Source organism: Apium graveolens, chromosome 5 (genome assembly GCF_009905375.1).
Source record: "Apium graveolens cultivar Ventura chromosome 5, ASM990537v1, whole genome shotgun sequence".
NCBI classification, from domain to species: domain Eukaryota; kingdom Viridiplantae; phylum Streptophyta; class Magnoliopsida; order Apiales; family Apiaceae; genus Apium; species Apium graveolens.
Genome location: NC_133651.1, coordinates 188,317,246 through 188,325,451, shown reverse-complemented (window position 1 = coordinate 188,325,451; position 8,206 = coordinate 188,317,246). Strand labels below are relative to the sequence as shown.

The following is an 8,206-nucleotide window of genomic DNA, read 5'->3' as shown; positions in this document are numbered from 1 at the left end:
TCACTACAAGCTTAAGTAGGTGTTTTGGACTTAAGTTGTTGGTATTTTTGATGTGTTTTTGTGTTATTGCATTTCACGCATCAGTTAAAGGAAGAAAGAAGCTTTTCAAAGAAATATGCTGAAAAGAGATCAGAATTGGAAGCTTAGGCCATTCTCAGTTGTATAGAATCTCGTTAGCTTCGCGTGGGCAGTTGAATCGCCTAATTCTGACAAGCAGAACTCAAGATACAGCCAAAAGAAGAATTGTCAGAATTTTTCCAGAATGTCAGCGCGGCCGCGCTAGAGCTAGCGCGCCCGCGCTGCTGAAAACACTATTCCAGCGCGGCTGTGCCCTGTAGCAGCGCGCCCGCGCCCTGTTTCTGCCCCAGAATCCTGATTTTAGTCAAAATTGAAGATTTTGAGAGTCCTGGTCATCCTGGAGCCTATATATACCAATAAAAAGACATCTTTAGCAACAAGGAGACCTGTGAGAATAATAAGAAGACCTAGAGAGCACGAGAAGGCTACAGAGAAAAAGACTTTTGTTTTCTTTGATTTAGGCGATACTTGGATGCTTATTTTCGATTTGTCATTGAACCCTAGTACTCTTATATTGTTTATTATCATGCTTTCATTGGAACCCATGGTGACAATGAGTTCGATTATGAATTAATCATTATTGTGGGGTTTTAACAGATTTATTTATGGATTTCTATAGTTAATTTGTTTCAATATCTTGATGTGTGGTGATTAATTGATATCCTATTATTCGTTGTGCTTATTCATCTTATGTGCGTAGCTAACATTTAAGATAGCATGTTAATCTCTATTGAAGCAAAAGTGAATATAGAGATTTAGAATTTGCCATGCTAGCATAGGTTCATGTATAATTGTTATGCATGATTCATAGGTAATTTTAACCATCTTACTTGCCCTATGTAATCACAATAGATAACTTGCGCATTAAACCTTTATGTTATCAAATTCTATAGACATATAGGGTCTCAACATAATTGGTGTCTATTCAGCTTCTATCTCTTTTATGGATGTCTGGTAGTAGGGTATTCGTACAACGACAGTTGGTGTTTACTGGTTTCGTGTTATCTGATTAGTTTTATCACCATTGCATGCTAAGGTTAAGAACAATGACTTTGAATGAAGTAGTAATGAAGTTAGAATCCCATGTTTATCTCATATAAGTAATTCAACCTCAATTCTCTTAGTTAATGCTATTTAGTATAATCTCTTAGTTTAATCAAAACCCAATTTGTTATTTGTCTTGGCATTGAGCAATAACCATACATTGTTGCATAGGTGCATAAATTGAACTTAACCTAAACCAGTCTCTGTGAAAATGAATCTGATTTATATCTTATACTACTTGCGAACGCGTATACTTGTGTGAATTTTATCGCGTGTTTTCTCCCAAACAAGTTTTTGGCGCCGCTGCCGGAGACTCGGTGTTAATTTTTAGTTTATGTGCGTGTTATTAATGGTCATTAAAGTTCACTGACTCAGACTCTTTTATTTTCACGGTTTACTTGTTATGTTTCAGGTACACATTACAATGGGAGATCCAGCAGCATGAACGAAAGCCTTGAAGGATTTTTCTCAACCCAAGATCAATGACATTCAATCTAGCATTGTTAGGCCAACTATCACAGCTAATACCTTTGAGATCAAGCCTGGCATAATTCAGATGGTACATAATTCAGTTCAGTTTGGGGGTTCTCCAACGGAAGATCCCAATATATACATTAGGGATTTCATAGAGATCTGCGACACCTTCAGGTTCAATGGTGTGTCTGAGGATGCGGTGAAACTGAGACTATTCCCTTTATCTCTGAGGGACAAGGCTAAGAGCTAGTTACACTCTCTGCCAGCTGGTTCTATCACTACTTGAGAGGATCTTGCTCATAAGTTTCTTACTAAATTCTTCCCTATGGCGAAGACAGCTGCACTCGGGAATGCTCTCACTTAATTTGCGCAGCAATCAGGAGATTCTCTATATGAAGTTTGGGAGCGCTACAAAGAGATGCTTAGGAAGTGTCCTCATCATGACATGCCTGATTGGATGATCATCAATTGCTTCTATAACGGTTTGGGAGCATAGTCTAGACTCATGCTTGATGCAACATCAGGTGGAGCATTATGGGAAAAGAGTTATGAGGAAGCTTATGATCTAATTGAACTGATGGCGGCTAATGAATATCAGTATCCAACCCAGAGATTGCCACATAGAAAGGTAGCAGGAATTCTCGAAGTGGATACATCTACGGCTATCACTGCTCAACTAAAGGCATTGTCTATGAAGATCGATTCACTGGCTAATTATGGTGTTAAGCATATAACCAGTGTTTGTGAGCTGTGCCGGTCCGCATGCGATGGAGCAATGCGCTATATCTAGTGACTCGGCTCAGTTTGTGAGCAACGTTCAGAGATCATAGCAGCCAGTTCCTGCCACTTATCATCCTGACAACTGGAATCATCCTAACATCAGTTGGAGCAACAATCAGAATGCGATGCAACAACCATTCCAACAGTTTGGAAACAAGCAATTTAATTCTTCTGGTATTCAGCAACAATTTGCACCAAGACAACAACTCCAACTTCAACAACAAACTGATGATATATGTTTATCTTCGAATGAAAAATCTGGATTGGAGGAGTTGCGACGTATGTCCAAAAACCAAGCTCTTATATGCCAAAGCCAGGCTGTTTCTATCAAGACTCTGGAGAACCAAATAGGGAAAATTGTTAATGCCTTATTGAATCGACCACCAGGAACGCTTTCTAGTGATATAGAAGCCAATCCAGGCAAGAAGGAAGTTGAAGACCAGGTAAATGCCATCACTTTGAGGTCTATAAAGGTCGCAAGCCCCAAAATTCAGCAAGATAGAGAGCCTGAAAAATCTCAAGTTTCAGAAGATGCAGTTGTGGCTAAAAAAGTGGTGCAGAAGGATGTCGAGGTGGAATCAAGGAAGAAAACTGTGGAACACACTCCTCCTGAGGGTAATATAGGGGAGAAATAGGTCAATCCTCCACCTCCTTTTCCTAAGAGGCTGTAGAAGCAGAAGTTGGATAAGCAATTTGCTAAGTTTCTGGAGGTGTTCAAGAAACTTCATATCAACATACCTTTCGCTGAAGCTCTTGAACAGATGCCTAGTTATGTGAAGTTTATGAAAGGTATTCTCTCTCGGAAGGTGAAGCTTGATGACTTAGAGACCATTGCTCTCATGGAGGAATGCAATACTGTGCTGCAAAAGAAGTTGCCTCTGAAGCTTAAAGATCCTGGAAGCTTCACTATTCCTTGCACTATTGGAAACTTATCTTTTGACAAGTGTTTATGTGATTTTGGAGCTAGCATCAATATGATGCCCTTGTCTATTTTCAAGAAGCTTGGTCTTCCTGATCTGAAACCGACATACATGTCATTGCAACTAGCTGATCGTTCCATCGCTTATCCGCGGGGAATGGTGGAGGATGTCTTGGTTAAAGTCGACAAACTCATCTTCCCTGCTGATTTTGTAATTATGGACTTTGAGGAAGATAAGAAGATTCCCATAATCTTGGGAAGACCATTCTTGGCTACAGGCCGAACTATGATCGATATGCAAAAAGGAGAGCTTATGATGAAGGTTCACAATCAAAAGGTCACTTTTAATGTGTTCAAGGCAATAAAGTTACCCACAGCTAAAAAGGAGTGCTTTAAAATAAAGTGGGTCGACTCTGTCATGAATTCAGAGCTTGAGAAATTGCCAAAGTCAGATACCTTAGAGAGATCCTTAATAGGGGAATCAGTTATTGAAGAGGAAGAAGGAGCAGAGCAACTGCATATTTTGAATACACCTCCGTGGAAGAGGAAGTTGGATATGTCATTCGATTCTCTTGGGTTAGCAGAGCTGATAAGTTCTCAGGAGTGTTTTGAACCATCTATTGAAGAAGCTCCCACACTTGAGCTCAACCGACTGCCTGATCACTTGAGTTATTCATTCTTAGGTGCACCCCATGATATGGGGTTGTGATATATTTTTGATGATGTAGAGAGTGGCTGGATGGATCTTCCCGTGCCTATAGATGGTTCTTCTCATGTGCAGCAGGTAGTTGATAGGACTGGTGTTGGTGATGAGCAGTACAGGCGAGTGACTAGGCGTATGGAGGCCATGCACGACATTCACCATCATTTTGCTGAAAATTTGACACACGCTTTAGGTACTATTTTCTGAGCCACTGGTGTCGAGGTTGATTGGCCACCTGATCCTCCACCCGAGGAGGGTGATCTTTCCGACGACTAGGTATGCCTCAAATCCTTATTATTACCTTCAATGAGGACATTGAAAATTTTAAGTTTGGGGGTGATAATGTAAGGATTAGTTTGTGTGTGTCCATATAGTTCATATAGATTCATGTTGCATATAGTTGTATTTCATTCGTAGTGTTGCATGATTGTTCATATAGGACATATTTGTATGTTTTTTTATGTGATTTCATATAGTTGCATTTGCATGCATATTAACATGACCCCTTAAGATGAACTATGTTATATGATAAGTTGATGTTGATTTGAGTGTGGTGATGACGAATAGAGGGATGTTTAAGTCCTAATGAATTGATTTGCATGCCAGAAACAAATATGTTCACAAAGTCTTATAGGGTTGCTTTTGATCTAGATCATGATCATACTTGTTTTTTGTTGAGATTTAATCACTTGGTTATATTTAGAATTTGTGATATTCTCGTAATGACGTAAATACACTGATTTTTTATCTAGAGAAAAACTTGATTTCATTGCTAGTTGTGAATAAGGCTAGGCGTCAAATGGCTAGTACCCGACTCATATTTTTATGAGTATTCTAGGGTTGAATGAGATGGAGCGAAATGCACTTATTCGGAAATTGTTGAAAAAAAGAAGAAAGAAAGAAGAAAGAAAAGAAAAAAAGTATGTGTTTATGCATAATTGATCAAGAGTGAGCTCTTTAATACTCGAGTTATTAAGTTCTAGGGGACTTTGGGCCTAGTGACCTAAGGCTTTTATAGTTTGGGATCCGCTAACCTAACGTTCGCTACATGGGTATTATTGCATAAGTCTTTTGAGACCTCATTCATTGCACGGTCAAATAAGCATGTTGTTATGTGTTCAATGATAGCGTGAATCCTTTTATAACTCTAGTAGAAATAAGGTGTTGAAAGTCATTATGTGTTTAACGTCTATTCTATTTATAAACTTGTGATTGTTTTGATGAAAGATAAGTTATGGTTATTGATCTAGTATCGAGAGTATTTCTGTAGTATTTCTGTTAAGCATTCCACATATAGACATTTCTGGTTTGTGAGTTGGTTTATGGGATTTATTCGAGCTCTGTTTTGAGTAATTACATTCTTAGAGACATTAATTTATTCATTTGGTTATGGTTATTCTGAGGGGATCGATTGCATTATCATTTAGTTGCATTCACATAGTTGCATTCATGCATTAGGTTTGTTTTGTAGTTTTGAGTCTGTTTCTGCTTGAGGACAAGCATCGATTCAAGTTTGGGGGTGTGATAAGTGGATTTTATATCTACTTGGAATGCTTCATTACAAGTTTAAGTTGGTGTTTTGGACTCAAGTTGTTGGTAATTTTTATGTATTTTAATGTTATTGCATTTCAGGCATCAGTTAAAGGAAGAAAGAAGCTTTTCAAAGAAATATACTGAAACGATATCAAAATTGGAAGTTTAGGCCATTCTCAAGTTGTAGAGAATCTTGTTAGCTTCGCGTGGGCAGTTGAATCGCATAATTCAGAAGAGCATAACTCAAGATACGGCCAAAAGAAGAATTGTCAGAATTTTTCCAGAATGTCAGCGCGGTCGCGCCAGAGTCAGAGCGCCCGTACCGCTGAAAACACTATTCCAGCGCGGCCGCGCTGACCGGGCCCTGTTTTTGCCCCAGAATCCTGATTTTAGTCGAAATTGAAGATTTTGAGAGTTCTGGTCATCCTGGAGCCTATATATACCAATAAAAAGATGTTTTTAGCAACAAGGAGACCTGGGAGAGCAATAAGAAGACCTAGAGAGCACGAGAAGGCTATAGAGAAGAAGACTTTTATTTTCTTTAATTTAGGCGATACTTGGATGCTTGTTTTCGATTTGTCTGTGAACCCTAGTACTCTTATATTGTTTATTATCATGCTTTTATTGGAACACATGGTGACGATGAGTTCGATTATGAACTAATCGTTATCGTGGGGTTCTAACGGATTTACTTATGGATTTCTATAGTTAATTTATTTCAATATCTTGGTCTGTGGTGATTGATTGATATCCTAGTATTAATTGTGCTTATTCGTATTATGTGCGTAGCTAACATATAAGATAGTGTTATCTGATTAGTGTCATTACCATTGCATGCTAAGATTAAGAACAATGACTTTGAATGAAGTAGTAATGAAGTTAGAATCCCATGTTTGTCTCATATAAGTAATTCAACCTCAATTCTCTTAGTTAATGCTATTTAGTATAATCTTTTAGTTTAATCAAAACCCAATTTATTATTTGTCTTAGCATTGAGCGATAACCATACATTGTTGCATAGGTGCATAAATTGAACTTAACCTAAACCAGTCTCTGTGGGAATGAATATGATTTATATCTTATACTACTTGCGAACACGTATACTTGCGTGAATTTTAGCGCGTGTTTTCGCCCTAACAGTACTCAGAAGGGTCTTTTGGAGCATAATGAGCTAGAATGACCATATCACCATCTGTTGATTCTTCAACTCTAACCATAGGAGTGAAGGGACCATTTTTGAGATTCTGAATATAGAGTGGATTGACCATCCTGATGAACATCAACATTTTCTTTTTCCAAAGAGTGTAGTTAGCTTTATCAAAGGTAGGAATTTTGATGCTACTGATTTTCTATGTATTTATTCTTCCAAGATCTTGAATCTGTTTACTTTTAGATTTTGCTCTGATACCACTTGTTAGGAAATGAATAACATACAGAGGGGGGGGGGGTGAATGTGTTTTACTGTTTTATGCTTTTCTTGAGCTTTTTATGGTTGAACAAAGTAAATAAATCTTGTAGTGAAATGTGTTACTGCGGAAATTAAACATGCAATAATAAATAACACAGATCTTTTCAAAACTCACTTAATTTTATATTAAAATTAAGAATGTTTTGCTACAAAATTTCTAGGCTCTTTGTTGATAAAGAGCTAAGCTTCTTCTTCAGAGTGTTACAAGATTTTCTATCTAAATTGTTACACCTGACTAAAGGACCAGTGTTAACTTTATATGTTAGGCCTCAATGATACTATAGAAGGGGGTTGAATATAATATCTACAATCAGTTCGATTATGAACACAAGTATGTAACAGAAAACAAGTTAATTCAATATATCAAACTCTATTACAGTAGGTTTAATCTACTCTCTCAGTGATGTAAGATATCACTAAGAGATGCTAGGGTTACAATGAATAATATTCTCGTGAATGATAACACTTATAATGTAAACCCTAATCTGTGTTTATATAATACATAGTTACATGTTATCTTCTAATTGATATGAAATATATCTCTTCCTAAAATATATCAATCAGATATTATCTACTACAGTCTTATAGCTGACCAATTCTTCATGCATATCTTTACTTGTTTAATCCAGATCCTCTCCTATAAATCAGCCGCTTTTCATTCCTGAAGTGTATCCACACTTAAGTTCCGATATAAGTTCTGACGCCTTAAGTTCTGATAACTTCCCGTCTTCAGTAAGTTCCGATTTCCAGTTAAGTTCTGATATTCTGATAATAAGTTCAGAAACTAAACAAATCAGATTAGACATGACATCACAAATATATCTAACAATCTCCCCCAACTTGTAAATTATGAAAAATATACAAGTTAATATATTTGATGATGTCAAAAACATTTAAGTACAAATGCAATGAAATATTATTTAAAACAGCTAAATACAACTTAAAGTACATGTAGCTTTACCAGTATCACTGGATCAATCTGAATCCAAAGTGATTCCTTGTAAAGTCTGTTACCAGCTTGTCCTCAGCATTTTTCAGAACTTCAACTAACTGTGCTTTGACTTGCATCAGTTCTTCATCTTCATTATTACCAATCTGATAAATGGTTGCTCTGAGTGCAGGAATTGATGTTCTTTCAAGTCCATCTCCAAGTCTGATAACTCTGGGATGTGAAGAGTATTCATTGTAGCATAAACATCTTCCTTTC

The 8,206-nt window shown here is 37.1% G+C and overlaps 1 non-coding gene across 1 annotated transcript; it reads right to left on the bottom strand.

The window, feature by feature from the left end:
• Positions 1 to 1,936: 1,936 nt before the first annotated feature.
• Positions 1,937 to 2,043, bottom strand: LOC141662332 (small nucleolar RNA R71). Its single transcript, XR_012550453.1, has one exon. It is a non-coding gene; the product is annotated as a small nucleolar RNA R71 (small nucleolar RNA).
• Positions 2,044 to 8,206: the final 6,163 nt, after the last annotated feature.